The sequence below is a fragment of the Pseudophryne corroboree genome, chromosome 4 (assembly GCF_028390025.1).
Source record: "Pseudophryne corroboree isolate aPseCor3 chromosome 4, aPseCor3.hap2, whole genome shotgun sequence".
Taxonomy (NCBI): domain Eukaryota; kingdom Metazoa; phylum Chordata; class Amphibia; order Anura; family Myobatrachidae; genus Pseudophryne; species Pseudophryne corroboree.
Window position 1 is genome coordinate 103,179,307 of NC_086447.1, and position 19,906 is coordinate 103,199,212.

Below are 19,906 nucleotides of genomic sequence, written 5' to 3' on the forward strand. Positions count from 1 at the left end.
ACGCCCTGGACTATGTTCATGGCTAGTGGTTCAGCTTCACATGAGGATGGAAGCACTCAGCCTCTCGCTAGAAAAATGAAAAGACTTAAGCTGGCAAAAGCACCGCAAAGAACTGTGCGTTCTTCGAAATCCCAAATCCACAAGGAGAGTCCAATTGTGTCGGTTGCGATGCCTGACCTTCCCAACACTGGACGTGAAGAGCATGCGCCTTCCACCATTTGCACGCCCCCTGCAAGTGCTGGAAGGAGCACCCGCAGTCCAGTTCCTGATAGTCAGATTGAAGATGTCAGTGTTGAAGTACACCAGGATGAGGAGGATATGGGTGTTGCTGGCGCTGGGGAGGAAATTGACAAGGAGGATTCTGATGGTGAGGTGGTTTGTTTAAGTCAGGCACCCGGGGAGACACCTGTTGTCCGTGGGAGGAATATGGCCGTTGACATGCCTGGTGAAAATACCAAAAAAATCAGCTCTTCGGTGTGGAAGTATTTCAACAGAAATGCGGACAACATTTGTCAAGCCGTGTGTTGCCTTTGTCAAGCTGTAATAAGTAGGGGTAAGGACGTTAACCACCTCGGAACATCCTCCCTTATACGTCACCTGCAGCGCATTCATAATAAGTCAGTGACAAGTTCAAAAACTTTGGGCGACAGCGGAAGCAGTCCACTGACCAGTAAATCCCTTCCTCTTGTAACCAAGCTCACGCAAACCACCCCACCAACTCCCTCAGTGTCAATTTCCTCCTTCCCCAGGAATGCCAATAGTCCTGCAGGCCATGTCACTGGCAATTCTGACGATTCCTCTCCTGCCTGGGATTCCTCCGATGCATCCTTGCGTGTAACGCCTACTGCTGCTGGCGCTGCTGTTGTTGCTGCTGGGAGTCGACGGTCATCCCAGAGGGGAAATCGTAAGACCACTTTTACTACTTCCACCAAGCAATTGACTGTCCAACAGTCCTTTGCGAGGAAGATGAAATATCACAGCAGTCATCCTGCTGCAAAGCGGATAACTGAGGCCTTGGCATCCTGGGTGGTGAGAAACGTGGTTCCGGTATCCATCATTACTGCAGAGCCAACTAGAGACTTGTTGGAGGTACTGTGTCCCCGGTACCAAATACCATCTAGGTTCCATTTCTCTAGGCAGGCGATACCGAAAATGTACACAGACCTCAGAAAAAGAGTCACCAGTGTCCTAAAAAATGCAGCTGTACCCAATGTCCACTTAACCACGGACATGTGGACAAGTGGAGCAGGGCAGGGTCAGGACTATATGACTGTGACAGCCCACTGGGTAGATGTATGGACTCCCGCCGCAAGAACAGCAGCGGTGGCACCAGTAGCAGCATCTCGCAAACGCCAACTCTTTCCTAGGCAGGCTACGCTTTGTATCACCGGTTTCCAGAATACGCACACAGCTGAAAACCTCTTACGGCAACTGAGGAAGATCATCGCGGAATGGCTTACCCCAATTGGACTCTCCTGTGGATTTGTGGCATCGGACAACGCCAGCAATATTGTGTGTGCATTAAATCTGGGCAAATTCCAGCACGTCCCATGTTTTGCACATACCTTGAATTTGGTGGTGCAGAATTTTTAAAAAAACGACAGGGGCGTGCAAGAGATGCTGTCGGTGGCCAGAAGAATTGCGGGACACTTTCGGCGTACAAGCACCACGTACAGAAGACTGGAGCAACACCAAAAACGCCTGAACCTGCCCTGCCATCATCTGAAGCAAGAAGTGGTAACGAGGTGGAATTCAACCCTATATATGCTTCAGAGGTTGGAGGAGCAGCAAAAGGCCATTCAAGCCTATACAATTCAGCACGATATTGGAGGTGGAATGCACCTGTCTCAAGCGCAGTGGAGAATGATTTCAACGTTGTGCAAGGTTCTGCTGCCCTTTGAACTTGCCACACGTGAAGTCAGTTCAGACACTGCCAGCCTGAGTCAGGTCATTCCCCTCATCAGGCTTTTGCAGAAGAAGCTGGAGACATTGAAGGAGGAGCTAACACGGAGCGATTCCGCTAGGCATGTGGGACTTGTGGATGGAGCCCTTAATTCGCTTAACAAGGATTCACGGGTGGTCAATCTGTTGAAATCAGAGCACTACATTTTGGCCACCGTGCTCGATCCTAGATTTAAAACCTACCTTGGATCTCTCTTTCCGGCAGACACAAGTCTGCTGGGGTTCAAAGACCTGCTGGTGAGAAAATTGTCAAGTCAAGCGGAACGCGACCTGTCAACATCTCCTCCTTCACATTCTCCCGCAACTGGGGGTGCGAGGAAAAGGCTCAGAATTCCGAGCCCACCCGCTGGCGGTGATGCAGGGCAGTCTGGAGCGACTGCTGATGCTGACATCTGGTCCGGACTGAAGGACCTGTCAACGATTACGGACATGTCGTCTACTGTCACTGCATATGATTCTCTCCCCATTGAAAGAATGGTGGAGGATTATATGAGTGACCGCATCCAAGTAGGCACGTCACACAGTCCGTACTTATACTGGCAGGAAAAAGAGGCAATTTGGAGGCCCTTGCACAAACTGGCTTTATTCTACCTAAGTTGCCCTCCCACAAGTGTGTACTCCGAAAGAGTGTTTAGTGCCGCCGCTCACCTTGTCAGCAATCGGCGTACGAGGTTACTTCCAGAAAATGTGGAGAAGATGATGTTCATTAAAATGAATTATAATCAATTCCTCCGTGGAGACATTGACCAGCAGCAATTGCCTCCACAAAGTACACAGGGAGCTGAGATGGTGGATTCCAGTGGGGACGAATTGATAATCTGTGAGGAGGGGGATGTACACGGTGATATATCGGAGGATGATGATGAGGTGGACATCTTGCCTCTGTAGAGCCAGTTTGTGCAAGGAGAGATTAATTGCTTCTTTTTTGGTGGGGGTCCAAACCAACCCGTCATTTCAGTCACAGTCGTGTGGCAGACCCGGTCACTGAAATGATGGGTTGGTTAAAGTGTGCATGTCCTGTTTATACAACATAAGGGTGGGTGGGAGGGCCCAAGGACAATTCCATCTTGCACCTCTTTTTTCTTTAATTTTTCTTTGCGTCATGTGCTGTTTGGGGAGTGTTTTTTGGAAGGGCCATCCTGCGTGACACTGCAGTGCCACTCCTAGATGGGCCCGGTGTTTGTGTCGGCCACTAGGGTCGCTTAGCTTACTCACACAGCTACCTCATTGCGCCTCTTTTTTTCTTTGCATCATGTGCTGTTTGGGGAGTGTTTTTTGGAAGGGCCATCCTGCGTGACACTGCAGTGCCACTCCTAGATGGGCCCGGTGTTTGTGTCGGCCACTAGGGTCGCTTAGCTTACTCACACAGCTACCTCATTGCGCCTCTTTTTTTCTTTGCATCATGTGCTGTTTGGGGAGTGTTTTTTGGAAGGGCCATCCTGCGTGACACTGCAGTGCCACTCCTAGATGGGCCCGGTGTTTGTGTCGGCCACTAGGGTCGCTTAGCTTACTCACACAGCTACCTCATTGCGCCTCTTTTTTTCTTTGCGTCATGTGCTGTTTGGGGAGTGTTTTTTGGAAGGGCCATCCTGCGTGACACTGCAGTGCCACTCCTAGATGGGCCCGGTGTTTGTGTCGGCCACTAGGGTCGCTTATCTTACTCACACAGCTACCTCATTGCGCCTCTTTTTTTCTTTGCGTCATGTGCTGTTTGGGGAGTGTTTTTTGGAAGGGCCATCCTGCGTGACACTGCAGTGCCACTCCTAGATGGGCCCGATGTTTGTGTCGGCCACTAGGGTCGCTTATCTTACTCACACAGCTACCTCGGTGCAAATTTTAGGACTAAAAATAATATTGTGAGGTGTGAGGTATTCAGAATAGACTGAAAATGAGTGGAAATTATGGTTTTTGAGGTTAATAATACTTTGGGATCAAAATGACCCCCAAATTCTATGATTTAAGCAGTTTTTTAGGGTTTTTTGAAAAAAACACCCGAATCCAAAACACACCCGAATCCGACAAAAAAAATTCGGTGAGGTTTTGCCAAAACGCGGTCGAACCCAAAACACGGCCGCGGAACCGAACCCAAAACCAAAACACAAAACCCGAAAAATTTCAAGTGCACATCTCTAATTAAAATGAGAGTATGCATTATTTATTGATGTGGTAGTTTTATAGTCTGCACCTATAAGGGGGAAAAGGGGAATTCTGAAGACAGCAAGGTCCGTGGGGGGTGAGGCGGGTGTCCAGTGAGGGATTCACCTTTACAATGTATTATATGGAACATAAGTGCAATACAAGCACACACACATAAATAACAGACAGTACCTTTATAGGGGTGTATTCAGTTGGTGTTGGATCCTCTCTGATAGAGAGGATCCGACACTGCACTACTCAATTTGCAGGCGTTTTCGACAGGTTTAGGCCATTTTCGACAATGCCCAGCCTACTTTTTTAAAGTCGAATCGGCATTGTAGAAAACGGGCCAAAAACCTGTCGAAAATACCTGCAAATTCGACAAAATACGCGGATTCGCTGCTAATTCAGAATAACAGCATTGGACTTGAATAGGTAGAATCCAGATTCAACCTGAAAAAGTCAGAAAATGCTGTTTTTCCGACCTATCGGAATAATTGAAGACCTCATAGTCTCTATTCATCTTGTCCAATCACTATGAATACTGATGTACAAACGTGACCATCGCATACCTCCTAACTGTTCAGATTCTAGCCGCAGAGACCCAATTAGAGAGGACTGTCCTGCAGCTCTGTATGGTGCTCATGCCGGGACTGGGTGAAAACCGGAAAGGCCCGGATCCTGGAACACCAGACCGGACCGGCACCATGCCTGCATTTGCCAATTTAAAGGGGTTTACCAGAGACGGTTTGGTGAGGCTTAATGCTTCAGAAAGGCTAGACACAACCGCAATGCCACACACTTGCTCATAATGTGACGCTGTCACCCCATCTTTTGGAGAAGGTGTGTATGGCACTGCCCTGATTTATGTGACATGTTGGGAGGTATAGATAGGTGCATACGACTCTTCATGGGTGTGACTGGTTTGCCTCGATTAGCATGCCTGCAAATGCACTGTGCAATCACAGGTGTGACTGTTCGCACCTGGTCGCATGTAACCACTGCCATGATGCATGAGCACATGCAAACGCATTACGTCAATGATGAGAGGGGACACAACTGTATGCCGCTGGCTTACAGATTAATATGAGTTTTGGGCCCAAGGCTATGTATACAGTCAGAATCAGAATTAATCTGTACGTTCTGCATCTTGCGGACAAGTGGCGATGCTACCAATCAGTGGAGATGCTACCAATCAGATTCTAGATATGATTCAGTAACCAATCAGATTCTAGATATGATTTTATAGCAAGTACTAGATAAATGATAGCAAGAAGCTGATTGGTTGGTATGAGCAATGTCTCCACTATGTGTCCAGTAGGTTGATATATTATTGGATCGCTTTGGGTGAGATACTATCTCCATCCAGCCACAGGAATGCAAATGGGTGAAGACCTGTATTTATATAGAAACATAGAATTTGACGGCAGATAAGAACCACTTGGCCCATCTAGTCTGCCCCTTTTTTTTTTACTATATTTTTATCTTAAACCTTATTTGATACTTATTTCTTTGAGGATATCCTTATGTCATGTTTAAATTGCTCTACTGTCTTAGCCTCTACCACCTCCAATGGTTCCTTGCACTGATTCCGAGCAGTTGTGGACAACTTGTGTTCAGCTGTGCATGGGCCCCAGTGTGAGCGACTTCTGCTGTCGCTGTGTGATATTAAAGCCAGCTGCACAGTACCCCACTGCCAGACACTGGAAGGGCAGACACGAAATTACCATTATTAGAAAACCATTTTATCGCTCATTTGTCCTTGTGCTTTGTATGGTAAATAATTACCTTTAATGTGCAAAGCAATATAATTCCCACAGACTTAGGTTCATTTGTAATCAGCAATAGTTCTGGTGATACACTGTGTAATTGCATATAATTATCATGGGAAACTAAGGCCATAACAGTGTGTCCATCAAGAGGCAGCTGTTTAAATAAACCACTTACACTGACAAATTACTTTGAAACTGAGTTTTACAAGCAGGAAAAAGAAAAGTTTGTTTCGTCCCAGTATAATTTCCCAGGTTACAGTGAGTGTATATAAGAATAAGATCCTCATTACTCAGCTCCCGATTCCATACTGTGACATCACATAACCCAGGATCACCATGGACTACAATAAATCACTGTCAATGCCCGAGACAAAGCGATATATACTGTAGCACAGATTAGTCCAAAGTTTAGCCTCTAACGCTCGTTTCATGGTCCGACTTACAATATTGAGCCAATAGTATTTCCTTTAGTCTTACTAGATAAATCAGTTTTTATAGGTTTTATTTTTATCAAAGTATGTTTTAAAGGATGTTTTAACAGTGTACATGTTTTCTTCCAATAGTGAGCCTGATTCAGAGATGGGTGAAAATGCCATCACAGCAGCGACAATGTACCTACAGAGTGTAAGTTTGCGAGCAGGGCCTTCCTACCTCTGGGGGTCACTCCGACCCGTTCGCACGCTGCTGTTTTGCGCGAACGGTTCGGTTCTGGGCATGCGCGGCGGCCGCAATGCGCAGGCGCGTCCTTGCCCAGCGACGGCCAACGCTGAGCAACGACCAGAAGAACGAAGAAAGCGATCGCTGCCGCGATTGCAAGAAGATTGACACCAGGAAGGCGTTCCGGGGCGGTAACGCACTGTTTTCTGGGAGTGGTGAGTCCAACGCAGGCGTGTCCAGACGTTTGCAGGGTGAGTGTCTGACGTCAATTCCGGGACCGGACATGCTGAAGACACTGCAGCGGGTGAGTAAGTTGAAAGCTAGTCAGAAACTGCACAAAATGTTTTTGCATAGCACAACTGCACAAGAGTTCGCAGCCTTGCTCTGCAAAAAAGCCCTCCCCCATAGGCGGCGTCTAGTTGATCACACAGGCAGCAAAAAGTTGCTACGTGCGATCAACTCGGAATGACCCCCTCTGTGTCTGTCTGTTTTTGTTTCCAGAGGCAAAAAGACTGCTTAGTCTATCTGGGGCACACTTATAGTAATTTATAGAAAAATAGTAAAGAATGATAAGAAATAAATAGAGAATAAAACTTAACGTTTATTGCTGTCGGCTTAAAAGTTTCAGAACGACTAACAAAAAATCTCTAGAGTTAAAAAAGTTATGAAATAGATAACTCCAATTGTTTCTTTCTGTGCTAATTAATTATATTCATTAGGATGAGGTACATTTTATAGCTGTACCATATAACAAGAGATAGATAAACCACTTGTGAGTAAATGTGATCAAGAAATAACCATGATCCAAGCGAAAGTTTCTATTATTCTATTCTCTTATCCTGAAATTATTCAAGATATTATAATCATTTCAAAGAGAACAAAAGACAGGCTGTTCTTCTCCCAAGCCAATAATTCATGAATTGTTGGTGCTGTAATTATAAAATTTGTCTGTGAGTATACATTCCCATATCGCACCAATTATACATAGATGAATCTGGATTGAGATAGAGAGGAGTAAAAGGAAAGAATACCAGACACTTCTGCTTTTGCTCATCTGTTACCATTGAATGAGTAATGAGAGAGTGTATAGACGCCAAAATATTTTGGTATTGAATGAAGTAAGATACACTTCTGCTTTCCCAGGTATATTCTGTAAGTTCTGCTTTAATACGGTCCTACAGTACCTGGTATTCCCAAAAGGTCCCCCTTTCTGGTACTGACCAAGCCCAACACCGCTTGGCTTCCAAGATCAGATGAGATCGGGCATATCCAGTGTGGTATGACTGTAGATAGGGCGTCACTACTGCTCACATAGGATTACCCGTTCTGGATGAGAGAGATGAGATATATGGAACCAAACGTGATCCCAGTAAAATGTAAGATAGTAAAGTAATAGATAAGAAAAAAGAAAAATATTACACTTCTGCTGTCCAATAGGAAGTCTCTGTTGTTTATCTCACTATTGCAGAGTACAACCATTTATTGGATGAGAGAGTGTGAAAATGAGAGCACATAGAGCAAAATAGATAATTTATTGATAAAGGACAGAGGCGGTCGCTGGGCGGGAGGGGACTGAACGGCGCCGTTAAGGGGGGGCGGACCGTTGGGGGGGCGGGCCGTGGCGGCTGCATGACGTCTCACGCAGCCACTGCGGCCAGCCGCAATTCACTCCCGGCCAGCTGCAAGAACTGCGCTGGCCGGGAGTTACTCCTCAAATACAAAGGCATCGACGCTGTGCGATGCTTTTGTATTTGTGCGGGGGGGGGGGGCACTGACATGCGGGACGGACTAGCCCTGTGCTGGGCATCCCCCCGCATGTCAGGGAAGGTGATTGTAGCTGTGCTAAATTTAGCACAGCTACGATCAACTTGGAATGACCCCCATAGGGCCTAATTCAGAGTTGATCGCAGCAGCAAATTTGTTAGCAGTTGGGCAAAACCATGTGCTCTGCAGGGGGGGCAGATATAACATGTGCAGAGAGAGTTAGATTTGGGTGGGGTGTGTTCAAACTGAAATCTAAACTGCAGTGTAAAAATAAAGCATCCAGTATTTACCCTGCACAGAAACAATATAACCCACCCAAATCTAACTCTCTCTGCAAATGTTATATCTGCCACACCTGCAGTGCACATGGTTTTGCCCAACTGCTAACAAATTTGAGGCTGCAATCAACTCGGAATGACCCCCATAGTGCATACACACTGAACAATATCACAAACAATGGCCCTCATTCCGAATTGTTCGCTCGGTAATTTTCTTCGCATCGCAGCGATTTTCCACTAATTGCGCATGCGCAATGTTCACACTGCGACTGCGCCAAGTAAATTTGCTAAGAAGTTTGGTATTTTACTCACGGCATTACGAGGTTTTTTCTTCGTTCTGGTGATCGTAGTGTGATTGACAGGAAGTGGGTGTTTCTGGGCGGAAACTGGCCGTTTTATGGGTGTGTGTGAAAAAACGCTGCCGTTTCTGGGAAAAACGCGGGAGTGGCTGGAGAAACGGGGGAGTGTCTGGGCGAACGCTGGGTGTGTTTGTGACGTCAAACCAGTAACGACAAGCACTGAATTGATCGCAGTGGCAGAGTAAGTCCCTCTACTTACTATGTACTGTGTACTGACTGGTACTATGGTAGTTAGGACTCCGGACGCACCGTTTTTCCCTTGCGCCCCGATCAGCCGCGGTGTCGCTCTGACAAGCGCACCGTGGTTCTCAGGGCAGCTGGGACGCGGTCACCGTCTTGGAGAGAGAGAAGGGAAAATGCTTCTAGCCCTGTTCGGCTGTCCGCTTTGCCTTCTCCTCTCCTACGGGGTCCCTTACCTTGTTCCCTCAGCTCCGTCTGTCCTCTTCTTGCCCGCAGCCGGTATCGCTTCTCCTCGGTGACCTCTCTTCCTTCCGAGTCGGTCCGGTCACGTGACCGCAGCGGTTGCTCGCTCAGTATGCTGTCCCTTCGTTCGTCCTCTGTTTCCTCTCCTTCTCCACGGCTGTGTATATAATTAATGATTGATATGGGATGTAATGATATTGAATGCAAAGTCTGCTCCTACGCGTGTCGACCCTTCTGGGTCTTCCTCAGGGCGTCCGGAGTCCTAACTACCATAGTACCAGCCCCAGTCACATCCCATATTGCCAGCAGCCCACCAGGGGTACCCCACATTCTGGAACCTCCACAGGACATTTATATACACTACCTCATCGGCTCTGGTCATATAGACATTCAGAAGGACATTAACACTACAGAGGTGGGACGCCACCGGTCTGAGTGTATTACAGATTAATCACTGCAGTGTATATCACCTCCAAACCTACTAAACAGTAATATATCTGTTACTGCTTTCCTCCCCTTGAACACTGCAGAAACTGTTTTTCTTTCCCCCAAAAACCCGCCTCCCTTCCCCCCCTCCCCCTCCTTTTTTTCTTTTACACTTTGCATTATATTCCTATATGCATGCATCAGGTGAATTTTAATACACCACTTTTCTGATTAAAAATACGTTCTAATTCCCAAAAGAATACATTGTGTAGGTCATCATTTCAATTGTTATTTATACTAATAATTTATCATTGACAATATTCATGACAATTATTTGTGTACGCATTCATTAAGATAATTGACTCAGGCGCGGTTGTATATCTCCATTTTGTATACTTCTAGAGGTTTGGGTTTTACCTCTTTCACAACCTTTCTGCCATAACAGATATCCCGACAAGCAGGGCGCTAGATACGAACCTTATTGTTATCTGATCGCAGGACAGCAAAGTTAGCAGCCCAGTGATCAGGTCTGAATCACCACCATAGCGCGTACACACTGGACGATATCGCTAACAATGTGTCGTTATCGTCCACATTGTTTAAAATATCATCTAGTGTCTAGTCTACACACCTTAAAAGAAGAAACCATTTCCACATTGTCCTCACTGCACTACCCTAGTCCCACCTGGAGCTTTCTTCCTTTTCCTGAGTGTGTGTTCTCACTACTTTTACTGCTTGAAAATCCCTGTATCAGCAGTTTGTCAGATGAGTAAAGTACATACATAGCTGGTGAAAACTAAGTAATTGCATAACCTCAGTGATATCAGCTGATCCAGCACTTGTAGGAATAAGTAACAGGCACGGCTTGTGCAATAAACAAACCTCACGTGCCTAGTGGGAAATACGCTACTGCCTAATACTCCTTTTCCATCTACACAATGCGGGTCGCAGCCAGGAGCCTGACACGGGTGCTACCCGGCTGCGACCCGCATTGGCCCCTTTCCCATCAGCAGTCACCATTCCGGCATATTGCCGGGTTGGTGACGCTGCTGGTGACGCGGCAGGGGCGGCGCTGGGAGATCACATGATCTCCCAGCGCCGCCCTTCCATACAGTGTAAACGGGAGCCGTGTCGCATCGACACGGCTTCCGTTTACACTACAACCTTACCCGGATCATTACCGTGTCCTACCCAGGTAGCTACCTGGGTAGGATTCCTGGGTCACTTGATCCGGGTTTTTCCTGAGGGAGCCGTTTCCACTAGCAAAAAACATGGGTAAATGCGCGCCCCCGTGTATTTATTTACCCGTGTTTTTTGAGCAAGTGGAAAAGGGGTATAAGTGTCTATAGAAATCAAATAGGAGGCCAAACTTGAGAGTTTGCCAGGGGCCTCCACGCCTCTAGTTACACCACTGGTTAGATGTTGACCTGTAGCATATTGACATTACCAATGTCAAAATCTATTCCTAACCATAACCTGTAAACCTAAGCATAACAGTAACGCTAATGTAATGTCGACATTTTTGACTATGTCCATATATTATATGTCTACATTTTAACCAATGTCATCATAACATTCAACATTCTGCTGTTGACACAATCAATTCATACCCTAAAAAGCAGAAGATAAAATAAATACAGTGGGTGGTATTTATAACATAAATTTCGCATAATTTCTAATGTCATTGGTTGACTGGGTCTTTTTTTATTTATTTCATGAAGACTATTAGACAAATCATATTCTGATGACAAGGATTCCTCAAAGGATTTACACACCCAAATAGTATTTTTAGTACAAGTGCTAAGACAGGGCCTGATTCTGATATGTACGGTCCTGTACAGCCGCAGGGGGCTGCAGGAAGGCAAATGTGCAATACTGAGCAACTAATGTTCTATTGGCATCTGTAGGAAAAAAGACACCTCCTGGCAGCATCTGTATTCTGAGTGCTAAGGGGGTATTTCCGACTCGTTCGCACCGGTGCAAACGGGTGCGGAATGCGCATGCGCGGCAGCCGCACTGCGCATGCGCGATGTTGCCCGGCGACAGGGTTCGCCGGGTTACATCCAGGACAAAGAAGAAAGTGGTCGCAGAGCCGACCGCAAGAAGATTGACAAAAAGAAGGAGTTCCTGGGCGTCACCGGACCGTTGCCTGCCGTTTTTGGGAAGTGGAGAAAAAAACGCAGGTGTGTCCAGGAGAACAGAGGGCGGATGTCTGACGCCAAAGCCGGCCCCAGCATCACTAAGATCGTCGCACAGGGTAAGTATATCCAAGGCTGGTCTTGTTTTACTTGAAATTTTATTAGCTTAGCAGGGCTGCACAAGCGATCGCAGCCCTGCTAAGCTGAAATACACTCCCCCATAGGCATGTACTAGTTGATCGCAGCAGCAGCAAAAAGTTGCTGGCTGCGATCAACTCGGAATGACCACCTATGTCTGAAGACGCGACATTGTATCACCCATTGCGATGTTCGCAGTCCTCGGTCAGTTTGCGTAAGCCAGCTCCAGAAAGTCTGCATAAGACGACACAGACCGTGAGCTTGGCACACCTACAATATTAGGATGACACACCCCAATTTGTAGAACAGTCCTGGTCTCCACCCCCCAAGCGCAGCAACATGTCAATTATGCTGCGAGTGATCACACAGGACCCGTTAAACCATCGGGTTTGCGTAGAAGACCAAATCAGGCCCTCCATACAGAAACTTTGCAGCAATAGCAATAGAGATCTCAGCATACACACACACATACACACACACACACACACACACACACACACACACACACACACACACATGACAAAATGCTTTGGAAAATGAATGCCTAAATAATGCTTGTAGGCCAAGTATCCAGAGAACGGCTTTAACTGCTACCAAACTAGAAAGTGGTATCTGGTTGATAGATAGATAGTGTCTAGTTAGACAGTCAATAGACAGACACCATATGATAGACAGACATTAGGTCGACAGGGTCAAAAGGTAGATAGGGTCAAAAGGTCGACATCAAAAAAGATAGACACGATTTTTTTAACATTTTTACGTTTTTGGACTATTTCATACCTTCTCTATCCATGTCGGCATAGAGTTGGTTATCAACCTTGGGGCGAGCGCAGTGAGCCACCGAGCCCGAAGCGTGGTGAGCAGATGCTTTTCTACAATTGGATGTCCCAGATGACAAAACTATCCACACAAACCACAAAAATGCAAAAAACATGGTGTCTACCTTTTTTGTGTCGACCATTTTCATGTCGACCTTTTGACCCTGTCGACCTAATGTCTGTCTAACATATGGTGTCTGTCTATTGACTGACTATCTGTTATACCACACCCCTAGAAAGTAAAGGGAAAATAGATAAAATTCACTGACAGAAGGCTAAACTGTGTGTGTGTGTGTGTGTGTGTGTGTGTGTGTGTGTGTGTGTGTGTGTGTGTGTGTGTGTGTGTGTGTGTGTGTGTGTGTGTGTGTGTGTGTGTGTGTGTGCTGGCGGGGGGACACGATGACATTCAGTGACCATAAGGCTTAGTGAAAGATTCCTAGGGGGAAATTTACTAAGAATTGTTTTTAAGTGAGAATGCAAATCACCCATAATTGCCCCTAATCACTGCAACAAAAAGTGCACATTTATTAATTAGCGCTTTCACTTGGGCCTTTGTCTTTCGATGGTGTATTTAGTCGCAGTGTGGCGTGTGCGACCTTTGTCAAACTTGTGGCTTTTGCACGGGAAGTTGCGTCATAGGTCACATTCAAATGCTATAATACACATATAATCACATTCAAATGCTATAATTCACAGTAGAATGCCTCACAAGGCGCATGTCAGCACAACGCTAACCACGCCTCAATTCGCACCACAAGTCGCTGTAAAACAACAAACTCCACAAACACATTCCCACCAGCTGGTTCCTCTGTTCTGTTTCTTGCTCCTGGGCCCTGTCAGTCAGCTGGTGCAGCCCACATGACATCACTGCCTGCATCCAGGCTACTCCATAACCTGCTTGAGGGACAGGAAAAGGAACTCTTTGTTGGGCACACTTGTAAGGTTATTATTTAAAACATAGCTTTTAATAATATTTTTTAAGAAATGATGACCTCACAAACAACAATTGTGACACTGATAAGTATAATGGGCCCTACACATTTACAGATTACACTAAAACATATGAACAATCTCGTTCATTGATGAATGAGATATTGTTCATATCTTTCAGTGTGTATGCACCAACGATGAACGATGAGCGTCCCGGCTCATTTATGACTGCAAGCCAATATGGAAAATATCGTCCATATTAGAATGCAGGGCTATGGGGACGGGGGGAGTGAAGAAACGTCACTCCTCCCGTCACTTCCCCCACCCCTCGCACCGCTGGGTTGTCTGTCGGGCATCTCGGCGACCGATCGCCAGTGTGTAGGGCCCTTAACACTCTTCAAATTATATGGTGGGTATTAGCAAATCAAAATCCACGAAAATCCACAAAGATAATAGAGGTCCCAATGTGAGTACAACCCATAGTACATTTCCTAATAGCAGCAGGATGTTGTAATTCTTTTTAATAGTGAAAAATCGCTCAGGGATTATGCAGATATAAAGCAAACAATCTGCCAAGGTAAGATAGAATCAAATTTAAGTAGGAAGGAAGCGTGCATATGGTACAAACAAGCTTCTACTTTTAGCCGTCTTATCATTTTGACAATGGGTGGCCAATGAGAGTGCTTGTGATGTTTGTACCTATATGCACTAAGATAGTCTGCATTGCTGTTGACCTTAATTCTTATAGTAGAGAGTCCGGCTGGGCCCAGGTACTTTTCAGGAGGCGTGGTCATGCACCCTTAGAAAAAAATAATACAAAAAAAAGGTATTTTAATCACATCCATTGCTGCACTGCAGCCCAGCACACAGCAGCATGTGCTGGGCTGAGGAAAAGAGCTGCAGCTGCTGCTGCCAGGTAAGAGGGAGGGGCCTAGGACCCCCCTCTGGGCATTCACTGGGCCCCTCCAACAGACATGGGCCTGGGTAATTTGTACCCTCCCCCCTCTCTAGGCACCACTGTATGCACCTACAGTACTAAGAATTCCTAGATGGTCTCTCATTGCTCTTTTGATGCTTCTATGGCTATTCCCTCTTTCACGTAATCTGGTGCAAATGTCTGCACCAGTGAAAAGGCGCAAATTCCATAGAAACATACCTTCCCATTACATAGTTCATAATTGCACAAATCTATTGCCTAATACACTGCATGCATGCAAGAGCTGCCCCCTGAAAATAGATATATACCCGGCACCGGCTAAAAATGCACCACAGTCTGACGAACATTGCAAACTACAATCAAACGGGAGCCTGGGAAGACGCAACACGTGCGTCACCATGGTTCCCAGCAATTACGCGCTATAATGCGTCACCTGAAGCACTCCCTAGGAGGATGCGTCACCATGGAAACCAGTAATGACGCCTTAGATTGTGTCATCAGATGCCCGCCTCTACCAACATATACAGCAATAGGACGGGTAACCGCTAGCAGAGCGAGCCCGCTGCATGGCGAGTGCAACGAGGTCGCCGGCAACCTAAACTCCGGGATCCCGGCGTCTGTATGGTGACCTGCGGTATCCCAACCGCCGGTCACCCATACACAACCCTATCGATGAACTGCAATATATCGATTACCAGAATTTTTGTATCATCGTACTAGATAGGGTTTAATCAGTGCACCTCCAACAATCCTTCCCCTTTGTCTACTCCATAACCTGCCTATGCCATGGCTGACAGCAGAAAGTGAGAGCTGCAGGTGGGCTTTTATTAGCATTCTGATTGGTTAAGCATTAATTATTATAATGGTTTTCACATGTTGCTTTTTGGAAGTGGTGCATTGAGGTGAGTTTTCTTGTGCAATTTTGGTTGGGCTTTTTCAGGAACTTGGGGGAAAAAATGGATCTCACTCAAAAATAACCGGTGCATTGATTTTGTGCATTGAGGTGCGATTTTGTTGCAAATTTGTGTGAATTTGCAAATACAATTCTTAATAAATTTGCAATTTCCATTGATACCTATGTTATTTGGACGATGTTTGTGCTGATAGCGAACTGCCGCGATTTGGAATACAAAGTCGCATTTGACATGCAAGTTCCATGTGAATTAATCCTTAGTAAATTAACTAATCGCAAAACTGCGTCTTTTTCATAAAAAAAACTAAGGTTAGATCAAAACATGTTCCACCATTCTGGATCATATTAGTGATCAACTCAGACATAATAATTATCATCATCTTTTATTTGTGAGGCGCCACAAATGGGCGATCTACATTTGATCGTATTAAATGTTTTGTCGCCCACTCATTTAGATTTTTTTCGACCAGTTCAACAATTAAGAAGGATTAGATCTCAAGACAGAATTTTAATGTCAACCAAATGTAAGGCTGAAGGATAAACACAGAGCAAGCTTAAACTGGCACTACTAACATGCCTATGATAGAACAATATCAATCCGTTCATTTCATTTCAGAAATAAAGTGGCAATACTCAATTTCAAATATCTTCCCAGTGTCGTATCGCTAATTAGATTACAGATGTACATTCGTTGTCCCACAGTATCATCCATTATAATGGTACAGTTCTATGCCAGCAGTATACAAGTGCACACAGAGCAACATTGTTTCCTGCTGAGAATTCGCGCTCAGCTCTCTTCCAGTGTTTCATAACCCACACAGGGCAAGATGTGAGCTGAAGACAGGAAGAGGGAGGAACAAGTCAGTGGCACAAGGGCAAATTCTCAAACACTCAAAGTCTTTGTTTTATGAGAGAGATGGCTTGAAGGAAAGTACTGTAGATGAGTGTTGGCGACAAGAAGAGACGCCGTATTATACACTGCACCAGACAGGATTGTCGGTTCTGTTTTTAAACATCGAGAATTCTTGTCATTTGAATACAATTTAAAGACCCTTCATTTTATGTCTCTATAGTTATATATTATATCTATAGCTTACATATTATATATCTACAGATATAGTAACGGGTTTTGTTACATAGTATTTTGTTACATAGTAACGAGACTGTCCTGAACAAATCTACAGCAATAGGCACACAGGTGCTTTGTGTAATTCACCCGTATACAACATTACTAGGCCTGATTCTGAATCGCAGATACGAGACCAAATGCGAAGGATTCTTGCAGATATATAGAAATTGCACGTTATGCGGAAAGCAGTGTCTGCCTGCACATGCGCCGTACCATGCTTAAGCACTCAGCTGGCAAAACAAGCCTTTCTGGGAGGCGATTAAGAGGTTACCGCGTGGAGTCACGTACAGTGGCATATTAAGGGAGGAGGCGGCCCATGTTCAGTCTCCTTCCAGGCCCCCTCCTCTCTAGTTGGTGGAGCAAGTGTGTAGACTCTGGCACTGTGCACGGGCCGGTTTCCCAGGAAATGGTGACTTCACTATCCCACAAAACTGTACATGGAGGAGCTCCTGGGCAGCCACTGTTAATGAACAGCTGAGCAGTCGGAGAGCAGTGTGTGGGGACCCTGGGATGACCGCCCCCGTCGCCCCTCCCTTAATCCGGCACTGCAGGCCGGTCTTCAGCATGCAGGCGCACATATACTCAGCATAATAATAATTTTATATATTGCGCTTTTTCTCAAGATGCTTACATGGGCAGATATTGGCATTAGCATACGGTAGTGATCAGGCTGCTGATGCCGGACAGAAACGCGGTAGCAGATACGTACTACTCAGAATCAGCCTTGCGCAAATACCTGTGTTTCCATAATATAAGAGCCCACTTCTGAATAGGACCTGAATTTAAGAGAATTCCTTTACTGTCAGCCAATTAGAAGTAGCTACTGAGGCACATGTCATCTATGGTTGATGGGTTAACCATTGGTACCATGGTTGAGCCATTACTGAGTGGTCGCCAGGCCTGCACAGAATGTGGGCATGTGAGTTTCTCTATCATGCCAGGTCGTTGTCCCCTGAAATGCAAGTGCATCGCTATACAGCTGTGAAGACAGTCCTCAGGTGGCCATGTTTTGGGCCGCAGCGGCTGTGTGTGATGTCATACAGCCACGGTGGCCCACCCTGTAAACAGTCTGGACACTCCTCCGTTGTCCGGACCGTGCCTCCCCAACGCAGCGGGGACGCCCCGTCCCCGCTGGCACTTAGACTGCGACTGCATGAAGTCACAGTCTAAGGGGGTGATTCAGACCTGATCGTAGATGTGCTAAATTTAGTACATCTATGATCAGCTTCCCTGACATGTGGGGGGGACGCCCAGCACAGGGCTAGTCCGCCCCGCATGTCAGGCCCGACCCCCCATCCCCCGCAGAAGTACTAAAGCATCGCAGAGCGGCGATGTTTTTGTATTTCAGGAGTAGCTTCCTACCAGCGCAGCTCCTGTGCGCTGGCAGGGAGCTTCTCATCGCTGTGAGGGTCGCTGCGGCTGCGTGTGATGTCACGCAGCCGCCGCCGGCCCACTACCTCCAACCCAGCGGCCGCTTCTGCCTATCAATCAGGCAGAGGCGATCGCTGGGCTAAGTCGGCTGTCTGGCATGCGCCGGCGCACTGCGGCACCGGCGCAGTTCAGATCTGATCGCTGCTGTGCAAAAACGCACAGCACCGATCAGATCTGAATAAGCCCCTAAGTCCTCACAGATGCGCACAGCAACGTGAACGCATGCGCACAAGTGCGGAAATCACCATATAGCGATTTCCGCACTTCTCAGATTCATGCTGAATTGGCCTCTAAGCCCTGAATAGTATCAGTGTGTTTCCATTAACACGTAAATCTTACTGACTGCTTGGGATCCGAATGATAGGTCTAGGTTGACAGTAAATAGGTTGACCCCATATGATCGACATACATTAGGTCGACACTGGAAAACGTCAACATGGATAAAAGGCTGACAGGTTCATATGGTCGACATGGCAAGTTGACACACACATAGTCTACACGCTTTTTTTTTGTTTTTTTTGGGGGGGGCAGTTTTTGGACTTTTTCCATCCTTGACTATCCAAGTCACGGATCCTAACCTTCAGAAACCTTGCGGCGAGCGAACACTTTTCTACAAATGGTGATTCCCAGATGGAAAAACTATCCACACTAACCGCAAAAATGCTAAAAAAAAGTGTCAACCTAATGCGTGTCGACCATATGGGTTTGACCTACTGTAGAGATTGTTGATCTTGTATACCACACCCTAACTGCTCTGCGGCTCATTTATATTTGAATGTTAGCCATTTTTATGACAAGCCTATCAGATGTATTAGTATACATTCACTTTAAAGTATGGTAAGTCCATACTTACCTACATTTACTTTCTCCTCTCCGGGAGATACTCAGAGAGGAGAAGCAGGTGGGCGGCGACGGGGGCGGGCTGAGCCAATGATGTCATTAGGCCCCGCCCCCTCCACGGGTCCGCAATTTGTCACTATTTAGCTCCCCATTCTGCCCACTTACATAGGAAGTGGGCAGAATGCGGGAGGGGTGCCCACTCTCCCAGGGCTGCGGGGGACTACCTGAGAAACCGGATGTCTCCCGCAGAATCCGGGAGAGTTGGCAAGTATGGGTAAGCCTAACTGTAACACTGCGCTTATAGATGTTGCTTTCACAATCTCCCCTGAAAGCATGCTCTGAATCAGGCCACAAGGCCAAAAACGCTGCCCAACTTTATATTTACACTGCAATTTAGATCTGAGTTTGGACTCCCTCCTCAATCTACATCTCTCTGAACATTTAAAGTCTGCCCCACCTGCAGTGCAGCACGGTTTTGCCAAGGTGCACCGTCATGTACTGTTTTATGCTTTACTCCCACCTTAGAATCATGTCCAGGGAACTGTGATTACAAATGTTCTCATAACATGGACAAAACATTCTCCTTATTTTTGCAAGTGGTTTTCTCCTGTCTCCCAATAGACGGAGCAGATTAGTTTGCCACAGTCATCTAGATAAGTATTAGTATAAACTCCGGCCCACACCAGAATGTATAATGTAATGCCGCAGCCCCTGGCAGGAATGAGAATATACAGGGAGTGGGGAAATAAATGATTCATCATTTAGTTTTATTTATTCACAGAAAAAGTGGAAATTCAGTAGCTAGAGATTATTATTTATCATTGAATTCAGCATCATAGGGCACTTTCTGTACAG

General features: G+C 46.1%; 1 pseudogene; it reads right to left on the minus strand.

The window, feature by feature from the left end:
- Positions 1-7,699: 7,699 nt before the first annotated feature.
- Positions 7,700-7,818, minus strand: LOC134912187 (5S ribosomal RNA; annotated as a pseudogene).
- Between the last annotated feature and the right edge of the window lie 12,088 nt (positions 7,819-19,906).